We start from the raw sequence: 13,987 nt of genomic DNA, 5'->3' as shown, positions 1-13,987 counted from the left end.
ACCTAAGGAAAGTTCCCCATAAAGACGGTTTGGTTCTCCTAAGTAACGATGTGTATTCTATCTTACGCAGTCCCCGGAAACGACCAATCTGTCAACACACACACTTCATCACCTTGCCCGTGCATAGGGGCAGCGGTGGTTCAGTAAGACCAAGAATGTGGAGAAGTCGTGAAGACCTGGCCCAGTTGTCTGAAGATCGCAAGTTCAAATCTCATGCCGATTTCACAATTCTTTGAGCGAAAGCGAGAGCATTTGGTTAGGGCATGCCACTTATAAGCTCAGGATCAAAACCAAGAAGCCGGACTCTGTCGCTGAGTGGTTAGCACATCGAGTCGGCCTCTGTGGTGGAGTGGTTAGCACATCGCGCTACGACGCCAGGGGTTCCGGGTTCGAATCCCGGCTTGGACGTGGATGTTTGTGATTGTCTGCGCTGAATAGTCCTGAAATTGAGATTGAGTTAAATGATATGTGTAAATGAAGTGTGATGGGGGAAGCTTCCGCTCAGGGGCTTTCCTTTTATATATATATATATATATATATATATATATATATATATATATATATATATATATAAAGTGGTTAGCACATCGCGCTGCTACGCCAGGGGTCCCGGGTTCGAATCCCGCTTGGGCATGGTTGTTTGTGAATGTCCATTCATCAATTTCATCATTTCATCACTCATCCCCATCATCGCAAATTAGCCAAGAGGCATAAGACGCGAAGTAAACTAAACTAAATCAATCAATCAATCAATCAAAACCAAGAACCATAACCGGCTGTTATATTTTGTTGATTAATATTTTATTATTCTGTAAGAATGTAAAGGTCTGCACAATAATATAAATTTTAAAAATTTGGAGAGCACTAGTCTGAAAAAAACAGTAGATGAAGTTACTCATTCATTTATTGATTTAGTTTATTTTACTTCGCGTTTTGTGCCTCTTGGATAATTTGCGAAGATGGAGATGAGGAATGAAATGATGAAATTGATGAATGGACATTTACAAACAACCAAGCCCGAGCGGGATTCGAACCCGGGACCCCTAGCGTCGCAGCGCAATGTGATAACCACTCGGCGAAGCTACTCATTCGATTCATTACTAGTGCTGGGCCATATATCGTCTAGACCAGTGCTTCCCAAAGCGTGCGCCGCGAAATATTTCAATATTTTCACTGAAATGACACTTCCTTGTTAGTCTACACAGGGTTTTTGAACTTTTTAAACAAAAAATGTTTCTGAATTTGAAAGATATGTTTATTTTTAAATTTAAGGCAAGGAACCTAATCATACTAACTGAACGTTGCAAGTGTTAGATAGGCCCACATTCTGGCTTGGGAGCCGCGGAAAATCTTGAAACACTAAGGGCGCCGTGAAACGAAAAGCTTTGGAACCACTGGTCTAGACCATATATTGTGGTAGCGATATAGTCTATACTGGGTCGGCGCTATATCGTCACGATATTTTGACGATATATATCGTGTCGGTGATATATCGTCACGATATTCTAGCAATATATATCGTGTCGGCGATATATGGTCACGATATTTTGGCGATATATATCGTGGAGACGATATATTGCCGATATCACGACATTGGAAAAAATATCATATCGTATCGTGTGTGACGATATTTTCTTGACGATATATCGCGATATCAAATTTCCGATATCGTCCACCCCTTGTAATTACCCTTGCATGAAAATAGAGATCACAAGCGGCTCCAAATAAGTCGGAAACCAAATACCTGAAACAGCGTTTCGCGTAAAGCAGGCTTCAGAAGCCGTAACAATGCAGGTCGTAATTTACACGTGTAAACCTTATACACGGACACATTCATCTACACGCGCTGTACGCGGGATAAGCAAACTTACGGAGTGCTGCATATGGATGGGTCAATAAACAGACATTAATCTGCCTCGTAAATCAGAGCCTTTGGAAAACACACGGCTGCTTCGGGTGTGGAATCTAAATTTTGTCGCGAAACATGATAAACTAGAAGTCTGAACTTCATCTGCGCCACAAATTTAGATCGTGGGAATATGATGTTATGTAGAACATATTTTCCCCAGTATATTTCAAAGATGAAAACTTGGATTAATAGGTGTGCTCAGTACTTTAACGAAACAGAGAATAGTGTGACTCACAGGCGAAGATTTTAGGGGAGCAAGGTACTCCCTGCCCCTCCTGCCAATACTCCAAGAGATCCAAGATCGGGAGTGATAGAAAAACGGTAGAAAAGTGATGTAACATAATAATGTCATGAAGTAATACATAGGTTGCTATTTATGTATCCGGAACTTGCAACACTAATGTTGCTAGGTAACATCTAATATATCCATCGTAAAGTTGGACATTTCTATGGTATATGTACCCAGAATGTTGTGCTTACGGATGCTATTTTTGTTTGTTACAGGGACTTGAAAATTTCAACGGAGGCCAACAATGGAATTAACTCGAGAACATTTTCGAGTTATGATTTTCTACGACTTTCGACGTGGATTATCTCAACAACAGTGCATTGATCAACTCACTTCGACTTTTGGTGATGAAGCACCATGTAAAAGCACTGTATATCACTGGTTTAGTGAATTCAATCGTGGCCGTCGTTCGCTCACGGTCGAATCTAAAGAAGGCCGTCCAAAATCGGTTGTTGTGCCAGACAACATTGATGCTGTGCGGGAACTGATAATGCAAAATCGTCATGTGACATGAGATTGAGGCATCCCTGGCCATTAGTATGACTAGCATACATAAGATATTGCATGAACATTTAGCCGTGTATAAGATTTGTTCGCGTTGGATCCCGGATAATTTGACAATCGCTCAAAAAAAGGCTCGTGTCGATTGGTGCAAACAAATACTCACAAAATACAATCGTGGTGCTTCAAAAGCCCGTGTATAACATCTACACAGGTGACGAATCTTTCTTTAGTGTGCCATTCAGTAGCCATTTACTTGTGCCCTACCAAACCTCAAATTCAAACAACATTCAACAACATGACTATGAATATGGTGTTTCGCGATTAGCACAGCGCACTACGACACCAGGGATCCAGGGTTCGAATACCAGCCTGGGTATGGCGTTCTTCGTGAGTTTTCCTTTAATTATATCATCAGTCATCCTCATGTACGCGATTAGCTAACATTTACATAAAAAAACGAAGTAAAATAAACCAAATTAATCAATATAATATTTCTTAATCACTAAGCATTTACTTTTGCCCTTCCAGGCCCAACATTCAAGCAACATGCCTGCTAAACAACTAAATGCTGTCATGTATTCTAGAATTAATATTGAAAATCGTTCTAACATGTCAAATTCATGTTTCGAGCAAATGCGCCGGATGTGTACTAATTTTGGACTGGAAACACCCATGAAAATTCCATATCTGCATGTAGCGCCATAATTTTTGCGAATCTGACATTTAAGTTTGCAGCGCTCATTATCTTAATAGCTAGTCTGGCAAGCAAACCTTTTGCAATTTCGTAAACCGTTGTCAGGGCTAAGAATAACTCGGTATGGATCAGTAAAGTGTAGCGACCTTGGATAACAACGTGTCTGTGACAGAGCTGGGAAGTATGACAACAAATTGTGTGGTTAGCTGAGTTAACCGCCTGCTTACGAATGTCCTAAAATTACCGTAACATTCTTCCCCTCTTGTTAAGTTTTATGGATCGTGAACAGCTGCAACTTGGCCGGTGGTCAAACTATGCATTGGCTTCACTTGTACTTGCGTACGACCTAATTTTTCCAAGGCCCAACCACGGGTTGTAGGCAAAACCGCACTGACTCAGAAAGAAGAACCCTGGCAGATTAACACTTGAGGGGCGTAGAGTAATTGGTTATCACGTCTTATTTGTAATAAAGTCACAGGGCTGTCGTAGGTTCGATCCCTACCACAGGAGAGGTGACCCTTCCACGTAGTACATCCAATTGTCAACTTCACCCTGGACTGCAATTTGCAGACTAACGAGGCTCTGGCGTCTGGATGTACGGCCAGTATAATCCTCGTAGTGTGTGTGTGCTGTCTCGTGTTGTGTTCTTATATGTGCTGAGTGCCCCTTTACAGCTTCAGCTTCTAACCTATGTAAGAATACTTTAGTCCTTCGACATTACAGTATTCTGTGACAGTTATATTTCAGTCATGGTAAGGGTCTGGTGAGGGTGCACAATAGCCTAAGTGCTAACGCACCCAAAATTTTAGAAATCAATAAATCAATCAACCCTACCACAGCAAAAGGGAAATTTGTTCACTGAAGACAAGAGAAGAAGTGCTCTCTCGAAATGTAGTGTTAGAATTAGTATAGTTGAAAGGATTGATTGATTTGATTAATTGATTTGGTGTTTTTAAGTCCACTTTATGCACATTATGGCTAATCGGAACTGAACCTACGGTTTAAAGTGAGATCTGAACCACTATGTGCCTCCACCGGGTATCGATCCCGGGACTCCTTGACGACGCTACCACTGCGCCATCGGGGAGGCCCTAAAGACTAGACAATGGTTAAGGCCCAATTAACTTTGCATGATAACACTTGAGGGTCCACAAAAAAATTTGAAAGTAGGTTATTCAAACCTTAAATGAGGTAATTCGTATTTCCTTAATCTAAATTTTAATTCATCTTCTTAGGTTAACCACATATAACAATAATTTTCAATTACTGAGAAGTACACATTTCCGTTCAAGAATAAAAGAAAGTCTCTTTCAATTGGAGGATGTCCTTGAACCCATCTTCCTCTTCCCAGTTCTTGATTTTGATGGACTTCCGATGGTCAATGTTTTCCTTTCTCGGACTCGATGGACATCTTGCTGTTGGCAGCGTTGTTCATTCCTGAAGATCGTCCACCAATGCAGCCCTTCCAATGCCGTCCAGTTAATCCAAGATACGTCGAAGAAGACGAGCTCAACCGATGGAAAAATAAGAATAAAACATAATCAGTATTGCTCTTTTAAAACCAACACCGAATCAAAGATTCCAAAACATTAAAGGTATGCATTAGAATGCTGCAGGGAGAGGATGCCATGGCCATCTCGATCGCCTGATATTACGCCCCTAGATTTCTTCCTCTGGGGAGAGATGAAATTCCTCGTTTACGAAACACCTGTCGTGTCAGCCGAGGACCTCGTTGCCCGTATCAATGTAGCTGCGGCATCGATAGCAGAAACGCCGGGGTTGTTGGGTCGCACTGGACAATCCTTGATTCGCCGTTGACGCCTCTGCTTGGAAGTACATGGTGGACACCTTGAAAACCGTATGTGATGAGGTTACCTTCACATCTCCATTAAGCATACTGTGTACCCTTCAGGGTATGCAACCTATGACAGTTCATTTTTCGTTTTTACGTCATGGTGCCCTTCGCTCAGGAAATTTTCTTTGTTTTTTGTTGCCATTCAACACATGCTAATTTTCGTCGATACCAGCTCACGCAGAACGCACACCCACCCCAATCCCGTCAACATCTTCCCTTGCGCCGACATTGCACAACATTGCCGCGTGATTTTTTGACAAGAGCGTACCCAATTTCTTAGTGGACCGCCCAACACCGACGACTTCTCTCCACCCGTTTTGCCATTATTCACTTCGGAAAATCATTTTCCCACGTTTTCAAACGTCAATAACTTGGCAACAAAGCCGTTTCCGGAATTTCGTTACATGAACTTTCCACCTTATTTTCACTCGTACAATCACCTCCCAAGCGTTGTAAACGAACTTACGAAACACCCTGTATACACAATGACACAATTCAGTTATTGTGAAATTATCCACAATATGGTACAATAATAAAACAATTGTCAAATTTTGTAAACTATGCTACGCCCCTTGGGGGTACGTACTTAAATGTTATTTACCACGGCTACAGATATCTTAATCTCAGGGGGATAGGTTCTTTGTTTGAGAATTACAAATAAGAAAGCGTTTTATAGCCAAGAGGATATAGTGAAATGCGGATCTATATTGTGAGAACTTGACAAAATACAGAGAAGCAATATATATATATATATATATATATATATATATATATATATATATATATATATATATATACATACATATATATATGTTTAATCGAAAAGGCTTCTTCTTCTTTTAAAAGGCTTCTTCTTCTTCTAAAAGGCTTCTTCTTCGAATATGGAAAAAGCTTCTTCTTTTATTATGGAAACGGCTTCTTCTTCTTTTATTATCAAAAGGCTTCTTCTTCTTTGATAATAGAAAAGGCTTCTTCTTCTTTTCTTCCTTTAATTTATTATCTTCCTTTAAAGCGTAATCTTATTTATGTGCTCGCTTTCCCCCCGCTTCTTTGTCAAACAATACAAGCTATACTTGTAGAAAGAGTAGGGTCGACTACACTGACAATAGCGCCACCTCCTATTTGACGACCAAAGGGGAATAACCAGGATCGCTAATAACAAGCGCTGACAATGGCCCAATGCGACTAATAAAAAGCGCAACCGAAAAGTGCTTCGGGGCGTCTAATTTGACACAGCGCCACCGGGGACAAACAACCAAAACACTGACGATGTTCTCCTCGTGGAAAATAAAGAGATAGATTTCTGAATTCGTTTGCTTACTTAATAACTTTCCTAAACGTTTCATATGCGGTCATATTCTTAATTATTTTAATTTACTATATACAACATTCTACTTATTTCTTTTATAATATTTGAACTCTTCTTTTATATATTTCTCAATTTACTATAATATATATAATCCCTCTTCTCCGCTCCAAGTTTGTACAATGAGCTCTGCTCTTCTTTATATGGCGTGCTGCCATCTATCGTCGATTCCGAGAAACCATTCCTCCTTGTAACTTTCATTGTCTCATCGAAACTGGCACGTGACAACTAATTATAATTCAATTTCGTCGAATCGATAGGTCTTAAATGATTTTCTTTTCTTGTTCGCATATTGCATGGATTTAAACAGAGACTTAAATTCATAATAAAATATGGCTTATCTATCGCAATTTCTGAAATTCTAATCGAATTGAAATGTTTGACAATAATTCAGAAACTTTTGCAAAATAAAGTGTTATCAAAATGTCGCACCTTACAGGACAATAATAAATTTAGAACTGTTGAAAATGTACTTCACATTTTTAGTAATTTCAAAGATTTCTTATTTAATTATGTTTTGATAATAGCTAAAAATTAACTGTGGGAAGATATTCGTCAATTTGAAATAAATAATATGCATTGAAATTTTTGTAGAGAGCGCTTTATGACGTGCGTTCTTAGAAGATGAATGGAAACTTACGTTGTTGTGATTCAACCGTTTTCCAATGTAGCCTTCTTCAAATTTCAACACGAACCTTTTAATAGATAACGGTGCTAACTCAGAAACATTATTAGCACGGTTACGCCAACGTCATCACATCAAATTTCCTGTGTCCGACGTCAGAGCTCTCAACTGAATATAAAATCCTTGCATCCTAAGACTCTCCCAGGTTCTTAATTTATATTTCTCTGTAGATCTTCCAAAATTATTGTACGAGGCGGTTAATGCGGTTAATGAAAGTTTCCACTCGTTGTTTTGAAGAAATTGAAAGTTTGCGCTCTCTACAGCCCAAAGATTCCCATCCCTTCAGTAGGAGATATGGCAACACTGCACGAGACATCCTTACGTCTTGCAGCAAATTATCCACATCTCCAACGGGAGAGGCGGGAACCTGCGGCAAAACCCAAGAGGGATGAAGGCGGGTTTCGAACCCAAGGTATAAAACTTGCAACATCAACCACCTGGCCTTTCCATTCTAACATTAAACTAGGAAATGCATAGAGTCACTCACTCCCTCTGGGTTTTATTTAATTTCATTCTTTTAATTACAAGGCAAAGATAAAGTGTACCGTGTTCATTGCATGCTGCCATGAAGGCAGGTGGTATGGTGTGTAGTAGGGTATTATTTATTTTACTGACGCAAATAATTCAATGTAATTAATTCCCGCTCCAGTATGTTACTTTTGCATTCAAATACTTCCCCAGCAGCTGACCCTCGCCCCGTCCTAACACTGTATCTGTTTCTTTCATACCATACAACAGCTATCACACTGTATGCTTCTAGGTCTACAAAGTCATATGCATTTGTATTAATAACATTTCTTCAATTAGTGGATGTCATTCTGTTCTCGGGTTGGCTGTTAAGTATTTGCAGGCATCAAAATCTTGTAAAATAGGCAAAAACAATAAATATAGGCACACAATAAAAATACCATTTAGGACCGGTCCCATTATTGGCACATAGTTTTGTAGCCTGCATTATACGTATTATAATGCCAATATAGACCAACATATCCTTCAAAAGATATTATGTAGAACATTTTAAAGATAGCACTATAGAGGCGTATATTTGCAATTTTTATTCCAATAACACTTAAGAGAAACAATTCCCTCTCGGGACAGCTATTCCAATAACGGAACAAGTGCTCCATCGGTCAATATCAACATTATGACGTAAAACAGATAATAATTATTTGATTTGATGGTAGATGTATGGAAGTAAGACAATGAAAACGTTCATTTCTTCTGCTGGAACAAAGAGTTGGTCCTAAAAGAGATAATGTTAATTCTCTTAGTCAATTGCACTGTTATTGACTTGTATTCTTGTACTCCCTTATACTTTTGTTATTTGGCGCTTCTATAATTTTGACCAATCGCGAGGATGATGACAAATGGTGATTAGATTAAAACTGATGAAGCGAAACTCGCAGAGATTACCTTCTACAGTAGACACAGAAAGCAGGAAAAATACAGGATTTATGCAATTTCATGTAGAATATGCTTTATAAGCACTTTAAAAACACAACATAAGGTCCGAGACAATATAACGCATTTATAACACTGACGCCTACCTTTTAATGTAGAGGAATTTTCTTAAAAGGCAAAAGCGCAAAAACAAACGTGAAGCATATAGAAAGAATGGTACCACTCTGATATTCATCTTGAGTGACTGAAGAAAAAGTATGGAAAAACTTACTTAGGTGTTAATGACAATGATGGAATGGAGATACAGGGACAGCATTATTTATGCTCTTCTACCGCTATAACATACGTATATAAAGTAGCACTCAAAGAAGTATTTAAATTTTCCGAACTCACGCCGTAAAGTTGACAGTCCACAAACCTAGAATATTCCAAACTGATGAAATTCTATTTTAAAATACTAACAGATTAATATATCACTTCAAGCTACTTGCATACAGAAAACATAGCAACTGTAATTTATAACAATTGTCAATTGGTCAATATTGATCATTGTTAAGAACTAAAGAAATAACAATCCCATATCATTATTGTATGCATTTTTGACAAACATGAGGTAGGCTTCCGAGCATGATTTGCTCTAAAAGGTACTTTCTTCCTTTTTCCTGACGCTTCATGTTCTGCTGGCCACATGCCGACTTTTCAGTAACAGGATAAATATGACCTTACAGTGTAACACAAATTACGTATTACACATACATAACAGTCCCAGTCAAGGTCACGCCAATGAGCAACAATTTCAATTCATGAAATCAACCGCATACGTACAACGCGCGAAGTGTAGACTGAGCAGCTTAGAAGTGTGGAAACCCTTAAGGCCAGGGGTGTGGAGGAGGCAAGGGGAAGCTCCGACCTTCACTGGACTGTTATCGTGGCGAGAGCTATAGTTAAAAAACTTTGGGCCAGGGTTGTTAAAGGTCCAGGAATTTTAATTATATTCAATTCCGGTCCAGGAGAGAAAATCAGCAAGCGTAAATGGCTTCAGGACCGTAAAGAAGCCTTTTTATCTGTAACGTATTTCAATTCGGTCCAGGAACCTTTATTCCCGATCAATTTAAATACGGTCCAGGAATCTTTTTTCAGGATGAATTTAAATACGGTCCGGGAACCTTTTTTTTCGAACCAATTTAAATAGGGTCCAAGTTCCGTATTGAAATGAAAGAACACGCAACTTGGATCGAGTACGGACCTGACGATAAACAATTATCAACTTGTGAGCATGAAAGACTAATCCAGGTGCTGGCTGTCTCGAGAATCTAAGATACAAGGTAGAAATGGGCGAAACGCAAACGATGCAGTCCCGTTACCCCTCTCCACGTACTCCTATTCTCTCGCGCGCGTTCCTTCACCTGATTGTAGCAACACTACCAGTCCCTGTTGTGATATCTGCTGGGAACACAGCAACCTCACGTTACCTCATCGACGGCTCCTATTGGCTGCTGTTCCTGGATCGGATGCTGGAGCCACACTAATATAGTCCATTGCGTTATGTACGTACAGTAACTCTTCGACAAGGGAGTTTTTGAACCTGGCCCACAAGAGAACAACAGCATTTTGATTTATGCCCTGCGCTACGTTTTCTAGAGCCGTAGTGTGTCATTCCAATGTAAAACGTACTTGCGGACATTGTTTAGAAGGCAACTTTTGATCGGTCAACCCTGGTCCAGGAATTGTAAATAAATTCAATCCCGGACTGGGAGAGAAAATCAGTAAACGTAAATGAGTTGCAGACAGTGTAAAACCTTTTCATATTTAAAGCATTTCAATTTGGTCCAGGAACCTTTTTTCAGAATGAATTTAAATTCGGTCCAGGAACCTTTTTTCCAGAATGAATTTAAATTCGGTCCAGGAACCTTTTTTCCAGAATGAATTTAAATACGGTCCAGGAACCTTTTTTCCAGAATGAATTTAAATTCGGTCCAGGAACCTTTTTTCAGAATGAATTTAAATTCGGTCCAGGAACCTTTTTTCCAGAATGAATTTAAATTCGGTCCAGGAACCTTTTTTCCAGAATGAATTTAAACTCGGTCCAGGAACCTTTTTTCCAGAATGAATTTAAATTCGGTCCAGGAACCTTTTTTCCAGAATGAATTTAAATTCGGTCCAGGAACCTTTTTTCCAGAATGAATTTAAATACTGTCCAGGAACCTTTTTTCAGGAACAATTAAATACGGCCCAGGAACCGTTTTTCAATGTAACAATACGCAACTTGGACCGAATTTAAATTGTGCGAGAAGAAAGATTCCGGTCCTGCAGCGGAACCAATTAGAATTTATGGGTTCAAGGACGTTTAACAACCCTGCTTTGGGACCACCTGCATTTCTAATAGGTGCAAAGAAGTTACTGAATTTTGAAAAGTATCGCTTTAAATGCTTATTTACAAAATCCTTAATTACTAAAGCAAAAAAGATGAATTTTATTTCATGGGAAAAAAATCTACCACACCGAGTAAGTGTATTATCTAAAGTATTGTTTTTAACAAGTTTGATGTTTACTACCTGGAAACACCTTAATCGATTTGGTAAAACTTGCGAGTGCAAGAATATCATACATGAAATTAGATACAAATTAAAAAATATACTCACTAGCTGTTAAGACTACCTTCAACTTAAGAGTTCTTGCGACGACTTTTACTGCCGTTGAAGAGTAATGTGCCTGTAAGCATCTATTACACGTAATGCCGTTTCGAACAATAGAATCAATTGTGATGGTAGGCACACATATCACAATGGTTCCTTTCACAGTAATTGGTAAGAAGAGAAAAGGCACTCACACTTCTGCGCCATCTCTCGCATTCTCACGAATTAACCGATTGCCGCATTCGTTTTCAGAGTACTAACGACAAAACTAAAGCAGACGCGTTGGCGTACGCAGGTGGAGGGCTGATGAGGCTACGGTCCTCTTCGAAATTTTGAGAAAATAAAAAATGTCAACTGAAAGCAGTAAAGCATTCGGGAAATGGCCCCCGATTATCATTTTTTAAATAATTTCTGTCTTGGGGGCCTCCCCGATGGCGCATTGGTAACGTCGCTGCCCCGTAATCAAGGGGTCCCGGGTTCAATACCCAGTGGAAGTACATAGTGGTTTGGATTCCACTTTACACTATAGGTCCAGTCCCGATCAGCCTTACTGTGCACAAAGTGGAGTTAAAGGAACAAATCAAACATAAAACTAACATCAGAAACCACAGCAACTAGAAAGACAAAATTTGATGGGCTGGAAAGGCTTTTGCAACAATTAACTTCACATGACGTATGGACAGATTAATGATTTGTTTCTATAAAACTGTTTCCCACCGAACTTATACTTTCAGTTCCAATTAAGCATGAAACCTGGTGCTCATATAAAATGAGACTGACTATTTTAATATTATAAATTTTCAATATTATACATGTAAAAAAAGTAAAGTGCTCCCCAGTGCCATGAAGGTATGATATGATCTCCGCCGAGCTGGGGGTGATGTGATCAGCACCACACCCCTGGCTGCCTTTACCCCCAAGAGTTTCCACCAGGTACCACCCACTTTATACGACGCTGGGTGGGCGCCGGAGCCGCTTGAACAGGTCCCGGTTCTCCCCCGCCGGGGATCGAACCCGGGTCCCTCGCATGGTAGTCAGACGCCATAACGACTGAGCTACCGCGGCTTCATACGTGTATTGAATATAATTGCGCTAAATTGAATACAGTAAAACCTCGTTAATCCGGACCCCGATAAGCCGGACTTTACTTCATCCGGACAGGCAAAAAATGGCAAAAGAAAAATAAAGCAGAATGCAAGGTTATAAATGTGGCTAGAAGCCAACAAGAGAACTTCCCAAAGAAAATGCAGTCAACTACTGATGTAATTCTGTATCGCACAGACTTTGTACTGAGTGTATTTAGGCCTATGCCCTTTAAATACACCATAATAAACGTGTTTTGTTGCTATAAACGGAGTTTTAATGCACTTTCTACTGTTCTTTTAGGTTATTTCAGTTAATCCGGACTTTCGTTAAACCAGTCAACTTATCCCCCCATTAGTCCGGATTAACGAGGTTTTACTGTACTCATTTCTTACTTTTCAGTAGAAAGGATAGCACGTCCAGAAAAACACTTTCATCAATACAAATTACAGTGTCCATCCGAAAATGAATAAACAGTTTGAAAAATACATAGAATTTGTAATTTAGTAATGTGTTCCAGGTAGAAGCTAGACAATTGGATAATTTACGAAATTATCCAGCCTTTTCTTGGGGGGGGGGTAGAGGGAAAGGATTAAATTCTCTACCTTTCTCACTTTCATCCAGCGTGTCTATGAGTTCTGTTCGAAAAATAAGTTAACTGTATTTTCTAAGTTTAAATGCAAATCAAAGCAGTACTTATTCAGAGAACTTTTCGCTCAAACCTACGCTGAATCTTTTTTGTTAGCCGTTTGGTCCGATAAATGGGTGCACCGAACGGAAGTTGCTGCCAGACTGCAGCTAAAACACAATGCGATTGGTAATCACTGTTTTGCTGTGCGACATACCACTCTAGATACACTCAAGTTTAGAGTACCGACAGTCGATACCTGAGACCAATGTAAAACTTCGTTATTAATAATAATAATTGTTGCCAAGAGTACACACAGAGGGAGTTAAAGTGGACATTTAACTCGCTAAAATTACGAATAATCGCTACGGTATTCATTTTTAATCTTTTTTAGGATTTTTTTTGGTAACACTATAGTATAGGAGTGACGGTTTTCTTCAAATTTACAGGAGAAAGTACTTACGGAAATCATTTTCTGTAGCGTGGTGGAAGTTCGTGAATGTAGTTTTGATCCATTTTAATGCGAATACATGTTGTTTTCTGCGAAAATCTCTGTCCGACACGCTGTTTCTGCTGCCGCCATTTGTTCCGTGTGTTAGATGACGTAACCCCGTAGTCAGTGTTTCAAACTCGCCGTGTTTTCACTAGAACATGACGTGTCGAGTATTTTTTTATTTTTTAAATTTTTTTAACTATGCTAGTAGTGCACTATACCCGGTTCTAAATAATCTTTTGGGGCTCGAATCATCATTTGGGGCTCAGTGTTGCCAACTCACCCCACGAAAATTTCACCAACTGATATTTTGAAGCCTTTCACGGTGTATGTTAACCTCACAAGCAGTGTTGCCAACTCGGGCGAGGCGTAGCCTTTCACGGTGTATGTTAACCTCACCAGCAGTGTTTCCAACTCGGCGTAGCCTTTCACGGTGTATAATTT

General features: G+C 39.5%; 2 protein-coding genes across 2 annotated transcripts in view; one reads left to right on the top strand and one right to left on the bottom strand.

Moving 5' to 3' along the window:
- The window catches only part of LOC145988718 (uncharacterized), a 363,608-nt gene extending 362,213 nt beyond the window's left edge, over window positions 1–1,395 (top strand). The window contains exon 24 of the transcript XR_014441777.1: window positions 1,384–1,395. The gene's annotated coding sequence lies outside the window, so the exon portion shown is untranslated. The remainder of the gene's footprint in view (window positions 1–1,383) is intronic.
- The window catches only part of LOC145988719 (metabotropic glutamate receptor 5-like), a 229,603-nt gene that overhangs the window by 144,752 nt on the left and 70,864 nt on the right, over window positions 1–13,987 (bottom strand). The gene's annotated exons all lie outside the window — the stretch shown is intronic.

The sequence above is a fragment of the Lepisma saccharinum genome, chromosome 6 (assembly GCF_977018435.1).
Source record: "Lepisma saccharinum chromosome 6, izLepSacc3.1, whole genome shotgun sequence".
Lineage (NCBI taxonomy): Eukaryota > Metazoa > Arthropoda > Insecta > Zygentoma > Lepismatidae > Lepisma > Lepisma saccharinum.
The sequence above is the reverse complement of the archived record's forward strand: the minus strand, read 5'-3'. Positions and strand labels throughout refer to the sequence as shown.